We start from the raw sequence: 20,616 nt of genomic DNA, 5'->3' as shown, positions 1-20,616 counted from the left end.
TCTTGTCTAGTTTTAAATCCTCCTATGTCTACTATGCAAGCCCTGCAGGCATCTCTCGCAGCCCTGAACTCTGTTTTCTGTGCTTTGAAACCAGAGCGACTAAAAGTTTTGCAGCAATCCCTAAAGCAACTGCAAAACCTTCTGACTAAAATCTTGCTCATCTTGCCAGAAGTCGTTAAGAGTACATCTATCTCTAAAGAGACTCTTGTTCACAGTATGGTGACAAGAGAATCCTCTGGTTTAATTGAAGAGAAAAGGTTTAAAAGTTTTCTGTGGCCCAGGCTCTCAGAAGAGGAGCGTCTGCGTCGCAGAAACTTAAACTTATGCCTATATTGTGGGGGTTTAGGCCACTATCTGCAGACCTGTGAGTTGCGCAAGCCAAAGTGTGGTGACGAGTCTTGCCCTCTGGCCAAGTTGAGTCAGGATACAAGACCTACTCCTGTCTCTACTGTGGCAGAGGTACTTGTCACACAACCCACACTAAAAAGCTCTCTGTCCTATAATTGGGGTCCTTGGGCAAGGGAGCCCCATTATAGATTTAGGAATCAAAAGAGAATGTTTCTCTCCTCTCTTGAGGTTCCTGTTGAAGCAGAGTTGCAAGCCCCTGGAGTGGTGCCCGTTGCCCAGGGTCCTGGAGTGGTGCCCGTTGCCCAGGTTCCTGGAGTGGTGCCCGTTGCCCAGGTTCCTGGAGTGGTGCCCGTTGCCCAGGTTCCTGGAGTGGTGCCCGTTGCCCAGGTTCCTGGAGTGGTGCCCATTGCCCAGGTTCCTGGAGTGGTGCCCGTTGCCCAGGGTCCTGGAGAGGTGCCCGATGCTCAGGATCTTGGTGCGGTACCCGATGCCCAGAGTGCTGGAGCGGTACCCGATGCTCTAGCTTATAGAGGGACATCAAATATTTTAGCTCAGGTTTCCATACCAGAAGGGGTCTCAGAAGCTGTTACTCCAGGTAGGGACTTGAAGAGCGCAACCCCAGAAAGGGTATCTGAAACCATAGTTCTAGAAGGGAACTCGAGAAGCAAAACCCCAGAAGGGATCTTTGATGTAATATCCCCAAGTCGGGTCTCGAGAGACGCAACCTCTAAGAAGGGTCTAGAGGTCGCTTCCCCAGGAAAGAACTTAAGAGGCGTAGCATTAGTGGAGGTGCTGAAAGTTATAGCTTCAGCAAAAGTCCCGGAAGTCATAGTCACGGGAGAAGTTTCGATAATTATTGACTCAGAGAGGGAGGCCGATGGCTCGGTCCCAGTGGGGGAGGCTGACGGCTCGGTCCCAGTAAAAGAATCCGAGGTGCTGACCCCAGCGGGGTTCCCGGAGGCCACTGCCCCAGCGGGGTTCCCGGAGGCCACTGCCCCAGCGGGGTTCCCGGAAGTCACTGCCCCGGGTGGGGTTCAGAAAGTCACTGCCCCGGGTGGGGCTCAGAAAGTCACTGCCCCGGGTGGGGTTCAGAGAGTCTCAGCCTCGAGTAAGGTCAATAGTGACCAGGTCCTAGCAAAGCACTCCAGTCAGTCAGATGGGAAGGAAACAGATCCTGACTCTGATATCTCAACATCCATAATCTTTGATGGGGACTTAGCCCAATTTCTGGCACTTTACAAACACTATTACATTATTATGTTGTCTATACCATTTCTGGGCATCACTTCAGAGAACCTTGTGCTTTATCTGATTTATTCTTTTAGAGGAGAGCCTTTTGAGTGGGCGACCAGCCTAATTAAAGCTGACGATCCCATTCTTCAGGATCCCCCAGCATTCAGTGATGCAATTATTAAAAGATATGGTTCCAAAGAAATTGGTTCAGGTTCCTCTAAGTCACCCGTCTTGTCTGCTGAGAGTCCACCAAATACTGTAAACTCGGCACAAGAGTCCCAGCCCGTTGTTTTGACTGCAGGATGTGCTTTTCTGACTTCTTCTTCTTCTAATAATAGTACTTTGCCAGAAAGTTCAGCTCCCAAGGGTAAGAAACCTGTCTCTGATTTGAACGCAGCCTTGCTGGGTGGTACCATCAGTTCAGACAATGTTTGGGGAATTACCTTGGTCAGACCTAAAGAGCTTTGTAAAAAGAAGAAGAAGAAAAAGAAATAATTTTTGACTCTTGCCTTGATATTAAAAAAAAATAAAAAATATTTTTTTCCCTTATCTTGTGTCCAGTGACCACCGTCAGGGGGAGGGCACTGGTACAAGCTGTGGTTGCAGCTTGTTTCTGTTTTCATGTCTGTTAGACCAGTGTGTCAGGTTTTTTTTTTGTGTATCCCTTGTTTTGGATAGTCTGTATTTTGGGGTCCTTTGACCCCTCCTCAAGGGGGGGGTAATGTTATGAGCCAAGGCTGTGGCTCATTTCCATTTTTGCATTTTGGTTATGTATTTTATGTTATACTTCTGTTCATGTTCCCCGTGGGTGTCATGGGGTGCTCAGAGCTCACCCTTAAGGAGGGGATACTGTTATGAACCACAGGTAGTGGTTCATTCCTATTTTATGTTTATAAAGTTGTCTTGCATGCCAGGATTTCCTGTTGCTCTGTTTTAGAATACTCTTGTCTGCTGCCGCTGGTGAGTCTGTGTAATTGCAGCTTGTTCCCATGTGTTCAGCCTCAACTGGCTGCTAATTGCATCTTGTCAGTTTGGAGTCATGCAACAGGGCAGCTGCATGAGATTATTAATTAGGCCTCTCTGTTATATGCTGGCTGACTGCAATTCATAGACGCTGGTGATATTTCTGGTATCCGGTCTGCTTGAGTTCTGAGCTTGGTTCCTGCTAGTTCCTGAGCTTCCTGTGTCGATTCCTGAGTCAGTCCCTGTGTCGATTCCTATGTCTGATCCCGTGTCCTGCCGTGAGGCGTTCCTGTCCTGAGGTCCAGTGCCTTTGCCTGTGCCTGGTCAAGTTTCTGGCTTCTTGGTGTCCACCGGTCTTTCGTTTGGGATTCTGCCTGTCCTCCAGTTCTAAGAGTCTGTGTCAGCAGCATTGGGAGTTCCTGTCCGTTTGCCAGTATTCGTACCGGTTCCGTGAGTAGCGGCTCTGCCGCGTCCGTCGGCCTAGGCCGCTGTATTCCATTATTATTTCTGTCACTGGTGTTTTGCAGAGGGTTCTGCTTATGCTGTCACCGCTGGTACACAAAAGTATTGTGTGGTCAGCATTTCCTTTGTTGTTCTTTTCCTTTGGCGGCAAGCTGCACATACATTTAGTTTTAGGCTAGTTAGTAGCCCCTGGCTTTGGTTGTTTCAGTAAGAGGGCCCCTTGTTATCACCCTTTCTCGGTACACTCTTTGTCTCTCATTAAGACCTGAGGGGGCATCGAAGTTGGGCAGACGTAATCCGCCCTTCAAACGCGGCTGCCATGGGCTCAAGCAACCATAGTCTCGCAAGAGTGTACTGACAGCACGGGCGAGACAACGGAGATAGGGCGCCAGGGGCTATTCCCTTTCCATTCCCCTTTCCCAGCATTACGTTCCAGTGCTCCGGTCCTTGCAATAAGATCTCCTCAGACCAGAGTGCTGGAATCATAACAGTTTTTTGGCTAACGTTACCAGTAATGTTAAAAAGGGAAGAATAGACCTACATAAGAGGGATGGTACCCAGCCCGAAAAGTCAGCCAATAAAGAGTTCCCAAGAGAACGTCAGTCTAACCGTAGTAATCTTTTGGAGAAAGCCATGAATTTTATACCAGAATCTTTTAACCTTAGTGCATTTCCATATATTATGTATAAAGTTAGCAACTGAGGCAGAACATTTTCGGCAAGTGCTCAGTATATTGGGAGTCATATGGAACCTTTGTGCTTGAGAGATGTATGCCCTATTGAGAAACTTTAAATGAATTTCTTGCAATTGAGCCAAGCCTAGCCATTTATAAATATATGAAAATTGTTTCACAATACGGTCGGGGTTATCAAAATCTGGGAAATCACGTGACCATGTCTCCCAAACTGACTGCCATGGGTCATGAGAAGAAGAAATCACTAAATCGTTATAAAGATATCTGATCTTAAATGAACTCTGAGATATTAGAGTGAAAAGGGAGGACAGAGCAGATGGGTTAAGATAATCCATAAAAGAGTCAAAGGTACCAGAATCTTTCTGATATTAATGTAATGTCTTACTTGTAAAAACAGAAAAAACAGAGTTTGGGATATCATATCTCTCTTTAAGGTGTTGAAATGAAAATAAATCACCCCCTGGGTTGAAAACATTTTGAATCGATGCTATACCCTTAGACTTCCAAGAAAGAAGAAATGGGGTCATGAGGGAGGGCGGAAAGTCTTGGTTACCCCATAAAGGCATATATTTAGTCATGAAGGGGTTCGTATCCGAACGTTTGTGGATGATGGACCACGCTCTATAAGTATCCCTAAAGAAAATATTATGCTTGACCCCCTCAGGTAATTTGGAAATCGGTAAATGCAACAATGCAGTTGAGGAATAAGGGCTAAATAGTGCTTCCTCCAGTGATAAGTTAGTAAACTGAGAGCGGTTTAGACACCAATCAGTTATATATCTGAATGCGGCTGCGCAGGAAAAGATAGAAATATCAGGGAGGCCAAGCCCACCCTTCTCTTTAGGCAGGAGCAATCTAGCTCTAGCTATCCTCGGTTTCTTGTTATTCCATATACATTTTTGGAACATAGTAGTGCACCTCATTTGATCCGACTTAGTTAAAAATAGAGGAACATTTGAAGTATAAAAGGCAATTTAGGTAACAATATACTCTTTATGACAGCCACTCTTCCCATTAGGGATAAGGGCAACGGCATCCAGTTTTTTATAATTTGAGCTATGCGCGTGATCATGGGGGGAAAATTAGCCGAGTAAATATTCTGTATGTTAGGTGTGATAAAGATACCTAGGTATTTCAGTTGCGATGAAACTATAGGAAATGAGGAGAGAGCCGGGCAGGAGGATAAAAGATCTGATCAAATCAAAGGGAGTATCTCTGATTTCACCATGTTTACTTTATAACCTGCAAAAGAGCTGAAAGACGAGATTTCGAGTAAAATAGCTGGGATAGAAATGGAAGGTTGGGACACAAATAATAACATATCATCTGCGAACAATGACAATTTAAGATCCTCTCTACCTAGTTTAATATCTGTAAACAAAGGGTTCACTCACAAAGCCACAGCTAAGGGTTCCATGGCAAGTGCAAACAGGAGGGGTGAAAGGGGGCAGCCCTGTCTAGTGCCCCTTTGAACGCATATGGGGTCTGAAATAAAATGATTAGCTAGTACTCTAGAGGTGGAGGCAGAATTTAGCATCTGAATTAATGAAATTATTTGGGGTGGAAAGACAAAATTACGGAGGGTCTCATAGAGGTGATCCCAGACCACAAGGTCAAACGCTTTCTCAGCGTCAAGTGATATTAGGAGATGAAGATTATCAACATGAATGTCATCTAAATGCTAGAGAACCGCCAAAACCTTCCTGATGTTAGTGACCGCATTGCGGCCCCAAACAAAACCCATTTGGTCTTGCTGTACCAGGGATGGGACCACTCGTTTGAGCCGCTCCGCAATAATCTTTGTAAAAAGTTTATAGTCTATGTTTAGTAGTGAAATGGGATGATATGAACCCGAGAGAGTGAGGTCCCTGCCTGGCTTTGGCAAAACTTTAATAATGTCATTGTTAAAATAGGAAGGAAGTTTATTATCTGTAAGAAAATAATTAAAAAGATTAGTGAGAGGAAGAGAAAGTGAGGATTGTAAGATTCTATAGAATTCCCCAGTATACCCATCCAGACCTGGAGATTTACCTAGTTTAAGGCCTTTAAGGGCCGAAATCACCTCGGTTTCTGAAATGGGGCTAATCGAGGTCACTGATTGAGATGCTGTCAACGTAGGGAGAGAAATTTTACTCCAAAAAATATGTTTGTTACTGGTATCGATCGGTCCTTGGGCATATGTCAGAGTAAAAGGAGTGTAAAATTGTGATAATAGACTGCCCTGTTGTATAGGATAACCCCTCGGAGTCTATCAAAGATAAAATAACAGAGCTAGACCTTTCGCTCCGCAGTAAGTTAGAAAGCAATTTACTATTTCTGTTACCGTATTTATGGAACCAGAAGTTAGTGGACCGGACTCTAGCGTCCCCTACCTGTTGCATTAAATTATCAAAAACTAACTTAGATTCGTCATAACGTGTTCTACGAGCGGGGGAGGATTCTTGCCTCAACTCCCGATAGGCCTGTGACAGAACTGTTTGAGACTCGAGAATCAAGGCTTGTCCATGTTTGTTATGGTGAGAGGCATAGGACAGTATCAGACCGCGGAGAACCGCCTTGGCAGTTTGCCAATACAGAGCCGGGTCAGAAGCATGCGTGGAATTTGCAAACATATAATCATTCCATGCTGTCTGGAGCATGTCTTTAAAAGGAGTAGAGGACGCTAGGGAGGAAGGAAAGCGCCAAAGTTTGTACCCACCACAGGGTATCAAAGGGGACAAAGTAAACCAAATGAGAGTGTGGTCTGTCAATCCTAGGGTTTCTATACCTGAGCTACCCAGTTGAACCGCCAGTTCTGAAGCTGGCAGCAAATAGTCAATTCTTGAGTACATAGTATGGGGAGCTGAATAGTAAGTAAAATCCTTATCCAGAGGATGGTGTACTCACCAGATATCTACCAAATGTAATTTACGAATCAGATAGGAGATTCCAAACCGACGTGTTGTGTAAGGCGAGGAAGCATTAGATTGTCTGTCCATATAGGGATCTATAACCATATTTAAATCACCACCAAGAATCAATGGGGAATCTAAGTGAGGAATTAACAATGTTAGGGAAGATAAATTAACAATGTTAGGGAAGAATTTCCTATCATATAGTGTGGGTGCATACAAGTTGCAAAAAACATAATGTATACCATAAATTTCAGTTTTCAGCAATAAATAGTGGGCATTCGGGTCCGATCTTGGCAAGGATACAGTCAAAATGGCTACGCCTCTGGATTTAGAGTTATAGGAGGCATAAGCTGCCACCTTAAATCCCAGCATGGCAAGTTTCGGATGCTCTGAGTCAGTCAAATGTGTCTCCTGCAAAAAGGCAATATCTATTTTGTGTAAATTTAAATAAGAAAGAAGCTTTCGCCTTTTAGCTGGGGAGTGGATACCCTGTACGTTCCAAGAGCAAATTTTAAGATCATTCATTATAGAGGGAAAAAAAAGAATAAACCTGCAGAGATCAGAACCCAAACAGCAGCAATAATATGCCATTTCCAGGAGCAATTCACAAAAGTCACAAAATTCACAAAATACTGTCGCCACACACGATGCAGTCCCACGGCTACATAGAAAGGGTTTGAGGGAAGGGAAGAGAATACAAAAAGACAAAAAGAAAGAAGAGCAAGAAATAGAAAAAAGAAAGATAAAAAGAGAACATACTGCCAGAGGGCAATCCTACACCAGCCCATATAGAAGAAAAACAAAACAGTAAACAAAAATGTTAGGGCAACAAAGTACCCCATAACAAAACAAACGGAATCACTCAGATCCCAAGGCGGGTAAACCCAGCCTCCAATAAACAAAAAACAAACATTACAACTGATAAACCCCCCCAAGGCCATGTAGATTCCAAGTCATATACCGCATACGATAGGAACAAACAGCAGCAACACAATAATCACAAACTAGACTTTAGAGAATGTACAAAATGGAGACCTGTGGGCCTCCAGATCAGGAGCATTCACTCAGCAGGAAGAAGATCCAAAATGCCATGTTGACATATAAAGACCCAGTATCAGGTAGACACTGGGGAGGCATTTGACATTTCCCCATCCAGATAGGCCATTGCATCCATCGGCTCCATTAAATCTTTAAAATTTTTAAAGTCCAAACAGGTGAAGATACATAGTCTCGCAGGAAAAAGAAGAGCAAATCTGCGCTGTAGTTGAATTAATCGAGAGCAGACTGGTGACTTCTCCTTACGTGCTTTAGACATTTCGGCTGAATAGTCTTGAAATAAGAGGAGGCGGTAGTCTTGCCATTGCAATCATTTAAGTTAACGTGCAGCAGTCCAGATCAGTGATTTATTGGCGAAATTGAGGCATCTAAATATGACAACTCTAGGACGCCTAGTATCTCTGATAGGACCAAGTCGGTGAGCTCGTTCAACCGCAAAATCTCTCAATGTATAATGGAGATCCAACATTTGGAGAAGATCCTTGGTTAAGAATTTATATAGATCAGGTCCTTTAACGGATTCTGGGAGGCCCACGATTCTCAAATTGTTCCACCTGGAGCGATTTTTCAAATAATCTACCTTGTTAGAGAGGCGGAGCGTATGTTTCCGCTCCTCCTCAAGTTGTTGTTGCAACTCATAAAGGGCTTGGTCGTGTTCTTCTAATTTATACTGATTTTCCACCACTTGCAAATAAGTGGAATCCAATTGGGATTTGATATCTGTGATGGTGGCAGCGAACTGCGCAGCCTGTTTATCCAAGAGCGGCGTTATAGTAGCAGTTATGGCTCTAACCACATCATCGTAACTTAAAGACGTGCATACGTGAGATGAATGGGATGAAACGGGACCTCCTTGCTCAGAGTTGGATGCATCTGATGCGTTAACATTCTCCCCCTTTTTTCCCAGTTTACCCCTCACGGGTCTCACCGGGGTGGCAGGTGTTACAAATTTTTCCATAGCAAAATCAGCAAAAAACAAAATAAAATTCACAAATGAAGCGAATATATATAGAAAAAAAAATCATGGGCAGTCCACCTGAACTATATCAAGAAGGAGGGAGGAAATACTGCAGAAGATACCTGGAGTCGGTGCTATCAACAAAGTTGTGCAGAACATAAAAAAGGCCAGGAGTATGCAATCATAGGCATGCTGTAATATCTGGAGGAAAGAACATTGGAGGCTAGGAATCCACTCCTAACGCTACATATCAGTGTTCATGGCTCCTTTGTTCTGAGCCATGCAGAGAATGCATCATAAGAATGGCAGCATGGGGGGAAGGGGGGGGGGGCAGTCATGGGCAGCTGGCTGTAGTAAGAAGATAGCAGAGTCACAGTACCTTCAGCAGGTTGTTCTAAAGGCTGTGGTGACAGTTTCATATATTCTCCCAGTCCTGGGAGACTGCTGGCACCCGCTCCCTGCGTCCCAGGAAAGACCAGCTCCTCCAGGAATGGACGGGTAAGGAGCCGGGGGAGCGCGGGTGCAGTGGCACTGAACTCCAGGCCATGGTCTGGCGCTCTGAGCAGGCCTCAGTGCGCGTTCACACAGCGGTGGGTGGCAGGTGCTCCCTGCTCTCTCCGTAGCAGATCAGCGGCGGCTAGGGGGGCCGGTAGATGGTTTAGTAGGCAGGACAAGCCGGGTGGGAGCGCATAGAAGATGATTAAGCGCTCCGTTGCACGGAGCTCCACGGAGGTCCAGCTGCTCCCATCAGCGTCCCTGCAGACCATTTCTAATAAACTGATGAGTCTTTCAGGATTGGCAGATCTGTTTAACTGAAAATGATCTGCAAATCACTGATATACTGTATACCTGTAATGTATGGGCAAGTCAGATGGATTGGGGTAACAATATATCTGAGAAATAAATCACAGGATCTGCAAAACAATAAATTGTGTTTACTGATGTATGGGCCCCTTTAGGTTGCAGGGCAGAGGAGTGCCTCACTGTCTTTTTTTCTTCCCACTCACTGCTTGACCCTTTCCAGTCTGGTTTCCGTCTTCAGCACTCCACTGAAACTGCCTTCACAAAAGTCTGCAATGACCTCCTTGCTGCTAAATCCAGGGGCCACTACTCTCTGCTTATTCTCCTTGACCTCTCTGCTGCTTTTGACACTGTAGACCACCCTCTAATCCTGCAAATCCTTTACTCCCTTGGTTTGCATGATACTGCTCACTCCTGGCTGTCCTCCTACCTTTCTGACCATTCCTTCGCTGTCTTCTCTCATGACTCCACCTCTCCCCCACTTCCTCTACCAGTAGGTGTTCCCCAAGGTTCTGTTCTTGGGCCTCTCCTTTTCTCTCTCTACACATCCTCATTAGGTGAGCTCATTAGCTCTTTTGACTTAAAATATCATCTCTATGCTGACAATACTCAAATCTACCTTTCCTCCCCTGACCTCTCCTCTGCTCTCCTCACTCGTATCTCCAACTGTCTCTCTGCTATCACCTCCTGGATGTCCCAGCGCTTTTTTAAACTTAACATGTCTAAGACTGAGCTGATCATTTTCCCTCCCTCCCGCATAAAATCACCTCCCACAATTTCATTATCCATTGATGGCACAACTATCTCCTCTAGCCCCCAAGTGCGATGTCTTGGAGTAATTCTTGACTCCTCCCTCTCCTTCAAACCACACATTCAGTATCTCTCAAAAACCTGCCATTTCCATCTCAAAAACATCTCCAGGATCAGACTCTTTCTCACCCAGGATGCTACTAAGACCCTGATACACTCACTGGTCATCTCCAGATTGGACTACTGCAATCTCCTCCTATCTGGCCTCCCACAAAAATGCCTCTCTCCACTTCACTCTACCCTCAATGCTGCTGCCCGTCTCATCTTCGTCACCAAACATACTACATCCACATCCCCTCTCTTGCAGGATCTTCACTGGCTACCCTTCCCATTCAGAATCCAATTCAAGCTTCTCACACTTACCTACAAAGCCCTCACCCACTCTTCTCCCTCTTACATCTCTGACCTTTTCTCTCTTTACATTACCACCCGTCCTCTTCGCTCTACAAATACTCGCCGTCTCTCCTGCCAACTGATTACCCCCTCCCACTTCTACCTACAAGATTTTGCAAGTGCTGCTTCCTATCTCTCCACCTCTCTACAAAACTTCAAACGGGCTCTCAATACCTACTTCTTCACCAAACCCAGCCAACTCTCCTCCTAAACCTCTTGTCTATGTTCACTGTCTACCCCTTCTGTTTCACTCCAGTCTGTTAGCCCCTCACCTTTTAGATTGTAAGCTTGCAAGAGCAGGGACTTCTTTCCTCATGTGCCTTTCCTTTTCTTACTTACACTATCTTATAGCTCATACTCCCTTTGATGGCACCTAACCCCGGGTTTTCTATAACTGTCCTATATTGTCTTGTACTGTAAGTGCTGTTTTCTTGTTTGCTCATTGGATTATGTACTGTGTAATGGGCGCTGTGGATTCCTTGAGGCGCCATATAAATAAAGGATAATAATAATAATAATAATAATAATAATAAGTGCAGAGGCTGGCTGTTACCAGGGGACCTCAGGCTAAGAAAATGCAGACTCTGAGACAGAGGAGGACCAAGCAGCAGCAAGAGGGATAAAAAGAAGTAGCTAAGGAAAGATAGGGAACTCACACAGATGGGAAGTGTATCTGTGCAGGAGCAGCCATGTAGTTCAGAGAGACACACAGATAGGAGCTGTGAGGAGTGCAGTAATGTACCCACCAGTAAGGCAGAGTGGAGTCCAGCAAGGAGAGTGGGTGACCAGCGTCCAGAAGGACACAGATGGTAGAAAAGGTCTGGGGGTCAGCAGCTGTGGCACTGTAATGGAAATGCTGCAGTGTGAGGATCCTGGCAGAGTGGAGCCAATTCAAGGACTCAAGAAGACCAGTGCTGAGAGGGCCTCTGCTAGAAGTCCCGAAGGAGGCAGGCAATACTGAGGACACCCCTTACTGGCTGCAGGACCCCTTTAGCACTGCTAATAAACCGGCAGGCAGTTCAGAGTACAACCCATCAGCTTCTGGGATGTCCCTGGGCTGTGAAGGATCCTTGCAGTGACCTGGACTCCTGGAGTAAAGCTGCAGGGGGTGAAACACCTGGTTAATTTTGCTCTAGTGCTGCAATTAGGTAATTTAATGTCTGGGGCTGGGTGGGCAAGCAGGGCAACTGTAGAGGAGGAAGTGGTATTCTGGTCTAGAGGGTCACTTGCCCCTTCTCACTCTACTTGTGTAAATCAATACCTGGTAGTATAGGGACTGTATGCTTGATTGGAGGCAAGGTTGTCCGATATCCCCTGTGGACAGTTCATTTGAAGTCTGAAAAGTGCATTTTTAACATACAGTATTAATATTTGCACATGCTACTACTCGACTAATGGATTAGTTAAAGACTGAAAATTGTTCATGTCACCTCGTTAAAACTTGCTTTTGCTTAAAGACTGCTAACAGTTCATCGAAGTCTTAGCCAATACTACTGTTTGTGATGCCCTCTCCGTTACATCATTCGCTCTCCCATGATTACTGGAGGTGTTGTTCATTATGACGGATAAACACAGTTGAATATTTCTGTCATCCTGGTGGATTACAAATTCACTCCATTTTCTCTGATGACCCCGTATAATTGCATTTTGTAAGCTTTCACTGCTCTCAGCTGTGATGTAATTTTTTTCTGCATACATTACTAATGGCATACCGTTTCTTCCGTCCTACCTTCATGTGTCTTGGATTGATATTATGGACAAGTTCTTACACTCTTCTGCACCGAAACCTCAATGCTATGGGAGTGGAAGCAAACAAGGAGAGCCGTGTCCAGAGTCTCTGTTGCCATCGCCAGTTTCGGATTGCTTGGATACCGTAGTAGACCCACAAGTTGCCATGCCTCCTAAGGCTCCTCCGGCTCCTCCTTCTTACTCGGAAATAGTGAAAGCGATTAAAGAAATGGTGGAGCCCCTGCTACAGACTGAGGTGGATAAATTTATGTCTGTGGTGTCGGACCTGAAGTCGGAACTTGGTTCTATGTCGCGCCGGATCTCAGTGAATGAGAATAGGGTTGGAGCGAACTTCAAGGAAATTGAAGATCTCAAAGACCAGGTTGCTTCTCTCTCCTCTTCACACAAACATATGATGCTGAATATTGACGGTTTTCAAAATAGATCAGGCTTAACAATCTGAGAATAGTAGGTCTGAAGGAATCGTTGAAAGGTCCTGACGTCCTTAAATTCCTCCTTTCCGACTTACCAGACCTCTTGGGCATCTCAGAAGAATTATCTTCACTTGAAATTGAAAGAGCTCATATGCTGGGCCCGCCACGTGACACCAACCAATCTAGACCCCGTCCAGTTATCTTCAAATGTATGAATTTTAGACATAATGAAATGATATGGGCTGCCGCTAGTAATAAGGGGTCTCTTCACTTGGATGGTCAAAGACTGTTCCTGTTTCAGGACTATACCGCAGAGGTTTCCAGAGCCAGAAGGGAAATGTCTCCTATCTTCTCTCAGCTGGTGAAGAATGCCACCGATTTGCTCTCCTTTATCCTGCACGGCTGCGCATTTTCACGCCACAAGGTCCGAAGGATTTTACGTCGGTGGACTCTGCTAAAGACTTTGTGACTGAAACCATGGAATCATTGAGGCTAGCGTCGACTTTGTCTTCCCCTTCAGTCTCCATGGATCCTATTGACTGACCTTCTATAGTCTTGTTATTCCTTCACCTTGTGGTTATTATTCCTATTGATATTTTACTCTTCTGCGGATTGAGATGTATCTACATTTTTTCTTGTCTTACTGTTTTTGACTACAGATTGTTCTCCTTCTCTAAGGAGTTTTGTTTTATCTCCTTAAGTTTACTATTTCGGTATTGCCTGTTGACTGTTTTGATATGTATCACAGCTGTTAGATGCCCATTAGCCCATTAATAAAGTTATTGTTCGCTGATGAATGTATTTTCATCTCCTGTTCTTCTTATCCCTATTTTCTCTTTCTCTTTTTCTTATCCTTTTTCTTCTCTGTCTCTTTTCTCATACAATCATTTTGCCACATGTGGTGGGGGTTTATATTGTCTTTACCGCATCTGTTTGCCCAATTAGGCTCTTTCAGGATCTGCTAACATATAGTATTTGTTGTAATTTGATGATGGATGTCTCTAACATTTTTGAACACAACTTAATTTGTTTTCTTGGAATGTTAGGGGTATCAATTCCCCTATCAAATGAAGTTGCATCCATACCTACCTGCATAAAATGCAAGTTGAGGTAATGATGACTCACTTAACCCCTATTGAGCATACTAAACTTGGTATGCTCCAACATGAGGTTCTTGCGTCTTCCTGTTATACTTCCAAAGTGAGGTTGCAATCCTCATTCGTAAGGGTATTAAGTTTGACATCCATCATCAGGTTATTGATGCCTTAGGTAGATACATTATATTGGATATTACCTTGGAAGTTTCCAGGCTAACTTTGTGCAATGTATACGAAATGGCTGTATATGATAAATCATTTTATTAGGAGATGACGAATCTTTTACGGCCTTACTCACATACCTCTCTTATTTTAAGTGGCGATATGAATCTGGTGTCTTCTTTGATTTTGGATAGGAAAGGATCCTCTTCCCAGAGAACCCGGCTTCCCAAAATTAATTTAGACTATGTGTCTGAACAGCTAGGCCTAGTTGATATATGGCATTTACGTAACCCTGTTGAACTACAATATACTTGCTACTCTGCTGCTCATAATTCTTTTTCACGTATTGCTTATTTTTTTGTGTCCACTGATCTGTCCCCCAGGATCATTGTAGCAACTATTAACCCCATAAGTATTTCGGATCATGCTCCCATTTCAATTCTACTGCAATGTAAATTCACTCTGGGAACTAATTCCCATTGGAGATTCCCCGCCAAACTGGTGGCTTCTAAAGGTTTCCAATCTATGTTGATAGCATCCTGGGACTCTTATTGCTTTAATAACTCTGATCATGTGTCAGATCCTGCCCTGTTTTGGCAGGCCGCTAAGGCTGTCCTGCGGGTGGACATAATTGCATATATGACTAAATATAGGAGGTACCAGGATGCTACATATAGGGCAGCACAATCTACACTCACTTCTTCCTTTCAATCTGTTAAGGCCTCACCCACGTTAGCTAATAAGTCAAAGTATAGGGAAGCTAAATTACATTTTGACCACACTCTAACACAGATGGATAATAGGTTCCTTACTGCGGGCAAGTATACGTTTTTTCAATATGGAGATAAGCCTAGCCGCTTGCTCTCCAATCTTCTTAAGTCTGATGGAGGTCCCTACCATGTAACGGCTCTAAAAGACTCCACTGATACTGTACAATGTGACGGGAAGGTTGTGACTGATATTTTTCATACTTTTTATACAGATCTTTATTCACACAGTGATATTGATCACGAAAACAAGCGATCTTTTTGGGAGACACTTCAGCTGCCTCAAATATCCTCTGTTCAATCGGACTCCCTTATTGCGCCTTTGTCCGTTACTAAAACTGTAGATGCCATTAAGGCCCTCAAAACTCTAAAATCCCTGGGTCCCAATGGTCTGTCTGGTGAATTCTTTAAATTACTCTCCCCTAAAATAGCTGTCTCTCTGACCACCTTTTTTAACTCTATTGTTTCAACTCTTATTATCCTGCACCATTTTAATTCGGTAAAGATCCTAACCAGGTATAGATCCTCTTCTCCCTTCCTTATACAGACCTATTTCCTCACTTAAAGTGGATTACAAACTGTTTACCAAATTGCTGGAAGACAGATTGCAATCTATATTACCTGGGATAATTCATACAGACCAGACTGGCTTTATTTGGGGCAGACAATCGGTGACTAATATCCGCAAAGTACCGATGATTCTCCAGTCCTTGGGGAGTGCTAGGGCAGGTGATCCCACTCTCTTGTTATCACTTGATGCAGAAAAAGCATTCGATTTGGTGACATGGGACCACCCGTTCGAGACGCTCCGACGATTTGGATTTCCTGACCGATTCGTGAACATCATACCCACCATATATCGCAATGCTTCTAATCAAATTTTCACTAATAGATTTCTCTCTCAACCCCTCATGATCCATAGAGGGACTAGGCAGGGGTGCCCATTGTCTCCATTGCACTTTGCGACTGTGCTGGAACCACTGGCCGTAGCCCTGAGACAACTATCAGCTTTTTCTGGGATCTCGGTGGGTGGGAGGGAGGTTAAGTTTGGATTATTTGCGGATGATATAATATTATTTGCTTCTGATCCTCGTACTGCTATCCCGGCTATTTTTGACACTATACACTGTTTTAGTATCTTTGCTGGTTATGGAATAAATATCCATAAATCAGAGTTACTTCCTCTGACTAACTTTGCTGATCCTCTACTCTCTGCTGAATTCTCTTCCCAATTCACATTGACCCCTACCAAATTGAAATACTTAGGTATTTATATCCCCGCGCAACTTTCATTTAATTATACTCCCATTATTAAAAATTTTTTAAACGCGTTTGGAGAATTGGAAGCATCTCAAACTTTTCCTATTGGGTAGTTTTGCAGTGATAAAAGCCATTATCTTCCCCAAACTAGCCCATTTTCTTCAAATGCCCTCCGTCACGATTACTAAACAGGATACCTTACTCTGCTCACAAATATTTTTGAAATTCATTTGGAAAAAACGCTAAACCTTGCATGCCCAGAGCCCGAACTTACGTGAATAAACGTAAAGGCGGTTTGAGTGCGCCCAATGTGACAATGTTTGCTAGATCGGCACATTTTAAATTTGCTTGAGACTGGCTTCTTCGATCAGGTCTGTTTACAAACCTAGAGTTGGAAGAGGCCTAATTTTTCCCATATTCGCCAGCGGCGTTGTTTCACTCCCCCCTATCTAAACTCCCGCATGAAGTCAAAACTAATATTCTGTTCTGGGATACCTGTAAGGCCTGGGTCTCTATTCATAAGATATTTGGCAGTAGCCCTTTTGAGTCGCTATATCTGCCTTTATGGGACAACCCTAATTTTTCCTCATCATTAGATAACCGATACTTTTACACATGGAAATGCTGGGGAATAGTGGCAATTAAAAAAGTCTTTGATCCTGGGGGACAGATGTTATCTTTTGCAGGATAGGTTTTCCTTGCCTCTCTCTCATTTCTTCATGTATCTTCAGACACGCCATTATATTAGGTCCCTTACGGATCCACTGGATCAGACGACTCTCACTCGAGTAGTGCGTGATACTCTCACTTTTTGTAGATGTAATCCATACAAGATTCATTATCTCTATAATGACTTGATTGAGGTGTCCGCCCCCTCTTGGTCATCTCTCTCCTCAGCCTGGAAAAGGGAAATTGTATACCAAAAAGAAGAAAGAATTGGTCTCAAGTGGCGCACAAAAACAATTAAACAATTGCCTAAAATATAACTTTTATTCCAGTTTATCTAAAAAGACCTGTAACTGTGAAATATTAAAACCAACATGTAATGACAAGACAAAATGTGATAATTAAAAACACACGCTGCACTCTGAGTGTCATGCACTGCTATTTTATTTACTTATTGGGTACAATGACCTCTATGTATTTTATGTGTATTTTCTGATATTGTGTGAATAAAAATTTTATCAATATCCGTATTGCAATCTGTCTCTGTTTTGTATCAATTACCAAACTCTCCAGTATATTGTGAGATATAATGTCACGTCTGAAATTTTCAATGTGTCTGTGTCAATACACTTGCTCTAGAATTTTACTGGCTGCTGGCTAGTGAACCCCTATCTCATTTATCCACAGATTTTACTCTGCAAGGTGCATATGTATAATTCAAGTTTCCAGCAGTTTATTGTTTATTTCTTACTCCTTAATATCACCTTATGTGATCAGTTAAGATTCCATATTATCAACTGGTGCTCTCAAACTATGTAGTCAGCACTGTCAGTATAGAGAAGAGATGCTGTGTCTCACTGTTGGTACATTCCACCTTTTGTTACAGTAATCATATCTTATAATCTCAACTCAGATGGTATCCACTTAGTGGGAGTATATTATTCTCTGAAATACTGATTGTATCACTATATACTGCACCCTTTTATTGAAGAGGAATAATACTTTATTATGAGAAATTCATTCAAGGGGATCCACTGCTCTATGTATGCAGCTTTAACAAGGAGTGAGTGAGTTGACACATAAATTTGTTTCCAAAATAATCCACTCATTTATTTCTCTCTGGAGATTTGGTTATTTTAGTAACAGATTTGTTGCAATTTTTCTATATAGAATCTGCGGGTTAATGGATACACTTGATGGTTAATGTGTATCAACCTCCTGCCCTTCCACCTCTGATTAATACATAATTGTTTACAATGTATTCAGAGCAGCTGCCTGACACTGAGTTTTGTGTGAGGGCAGTAATGGTTTCCTATTCAGCAACAAACAGTTCCAGATTTCTACTCCTATATAATAGTGTCTTATGGTATTATATTTAGTCCACTATAAACTGCTGCTAGTGGCTGGATGCTTGATATACTTGTAAGAGGGCAGTTGTTTGATTACCATATATTCATTATATTGCCGCTTACAATGTATTCCACACACATGCATAGAAATAATTACTAGATACAATCTGCATCTTTCAGCCAATTAACTGGAGACAGCCGTGGTTTCATACCCTATCATATTGTATTGGCTTTAGGATTGTATAATACACCACGGGCACCTCTATATATACTGTCTATAAAGGAGTATGTTAGACACTATGTCTCTCTTCTAGTGATAGATTTTCTAAATAGCTGTTTACTTTTGCTGCTGATTATTTAACTCGCCACCCCTCTGTATTAGGAGTGCATTAATAGTCACAATCACACTCAGACATATACACATATAATTAGCATGCAAGCATTATTTCCACTCTAGTGCAGCGTGAACCGCCGACGCGCGTTTCACAGAGTGTTTTTTCTAGAGCAAGTGTATTGACACAGACACATTGAAAATTTCAGACGTGACATTATATCTCACAATATACTGGAGAGTTTGGTAATTGATACAAAACAGAGACAGATTGCAATACGGATATTGATAAAATTTTTATTCACACAATATCAGAAAATACACATAAAATACATAGAGGTCATTGTACCCAATAAGTAAATAAAATAGCAGTGCATGACACTCAGAGTGCAGCGTGTGTTTTTAATTATCACATTTTGTCTTGTCATTACATGTTGGTTTTAATATTTCACAGTTACAGGTCTTTTTAGATAAACTGGAATAAAAGTTATATTTTAGGCAATTGTTTAATTGTTTTTGTGCGCCACTTGAGACCAATTCTTTCTTCTTTTTGGTATACAAGTTCTGCAAAGTTGGTAACACTACGGTGTGTGGCAGCACCCCCATAACTAATTCAAATTTATGAAACAGAAAATAATATGGGGTTTGTAGTAGTAAAAATACAAAAATAACATATAATACTATACTAGTGCAGTAGCTTTCCCACTCCCCTTTTCCTCAGAATAGTTGGAAAAGGGAAATCCCAGATGCATCCACGATGGATGAGATATCTGGAAATACTGAATCGGTCTTGGCAGGGCCGGATTAACAATGGGGCTAATGGAGCTGCAGCTCCAGGCCCACCCTCCAAAATAGGCCCACGGTATCTGCAAATGTCTATGCTGCTGTATTGTAAACAGGATTTTTTTTCCTGCTACTGCAGCGCCCCCTAGGGCCCGCCCCCTCCGGCAGCAACAACACCAGCCACCTCTCCTCTCCTCCTCCTCCCCCCCCCCCCAACGGCAGCACCGGTCAGTGTCACATGCGGGGGACCTGATAGACAAAGTTTTTTTCATGTTCACGGGCCGGGATCGTAGCTCCGCCCCCTCGTGACATTAGGCCACGCCCCCTCACAGCATTATGCCCGCGATTTGCTTGCCTGTGGGTGGTGGAATCCAGCTGCTGGCAGGTCCCCAATGGCAGGAACGGAGAAGGAGACATAACTGAAGGAGCTTCATCAGCAGACTTCCCAGCAATAGCCCTGGTGCCAGGACAGGAGCTCTATTCAACAGTAGTGCAAACGAATTGTAGCTCTGTACTTTCATTCTCCTCATTTACTGCAAGCACAGTGGGCAAGTCAGAACTCTAGTGACCAGGGCCGGATTGGTCATTAGTTCTACCAAGCAGAGGCCCAGTGGGCTGATTGGGGTGTGGTCCCGCCTATCATCTGTGGCCCCGCCCTCCCACGCATCACTAAATTAATGTACTTTGCCTTGTGCGCTGCGGCCACCGGTCACTAACAGTAGAAGAGGTCCCGTCCCCACACCACCCGGCTGTCAGGAAGAGAAGGAGATCTGCGCGCCAAACTCTGTTGACGTTATTGCGCAGACCTCAGAGGAAGAGACAGTGCGGCCGCGGTGGATCCAGCAGGAGAGGTGAGTATGAGTCTTCTCTAATCTCTCTGACCTCTGCCTGCAAACAAAGTGCTCTTGTGATAGAACAGTTCTATCGGCACCCCCACCCGCGGTGTAATGTGAGTAACAGAAGACGCTGGGTGGTGTAATGTGAATAATGGACGCCTCTGTGCGTTGTAATGTGATGCCGGTGTACGCTGTAATATGAATAATGTGACACCGCTGTACTCTGTAATATGAATAATGTGACACCACTGTACTCTGTAATGTGAGTAACAGACGCTGCTGGGTGTTGTAATGTGAATGACAGTTGCCGCTGTGCGGTGTAATGTGAGTAACCGAAATCGCTGTGCGCTGTAATGTGAGTAACGGAAGTCGCTGTGCGCTGTAATGTGAGTAACGGAAGTCGCTGTGCGGTGTAATGTGAGTAACGGAAGTTGCTGTGCGCTGTAATGTGAGTAACGGAAGTCGCTGTGCGCTGTAATGTGAGTAACGGAAGTCGCTGTGCGGTGTAATGTGAATAACGCAAGTCGCTGTTCGCTGTAATGTGAGTAACGGAAGTCACTGTGCGCTGTAATGTGAGTAATGGAAGTCGCT

The sequence above is a fragment of the Pseudophryne corroboree genome, chromosome 8, assembly GCF_028390025.1.
Source record: "Pseudophryne corroboree isolate aPseCor3 chromosome 8, aPseCor3.hap2, whole genome shotgun sequence".
Taxonomy (NCBI): Eukaryota; Metazoa; Chordata; class Amphibia; order Anura; family Myobatrachidae; genus Pseudophryne; species Pseudophryne corroboree.
The sequence above is the reverse complement of the archived record's forward strand: the minus strand, read 5'-3'. Positions refer to the sequence as shown.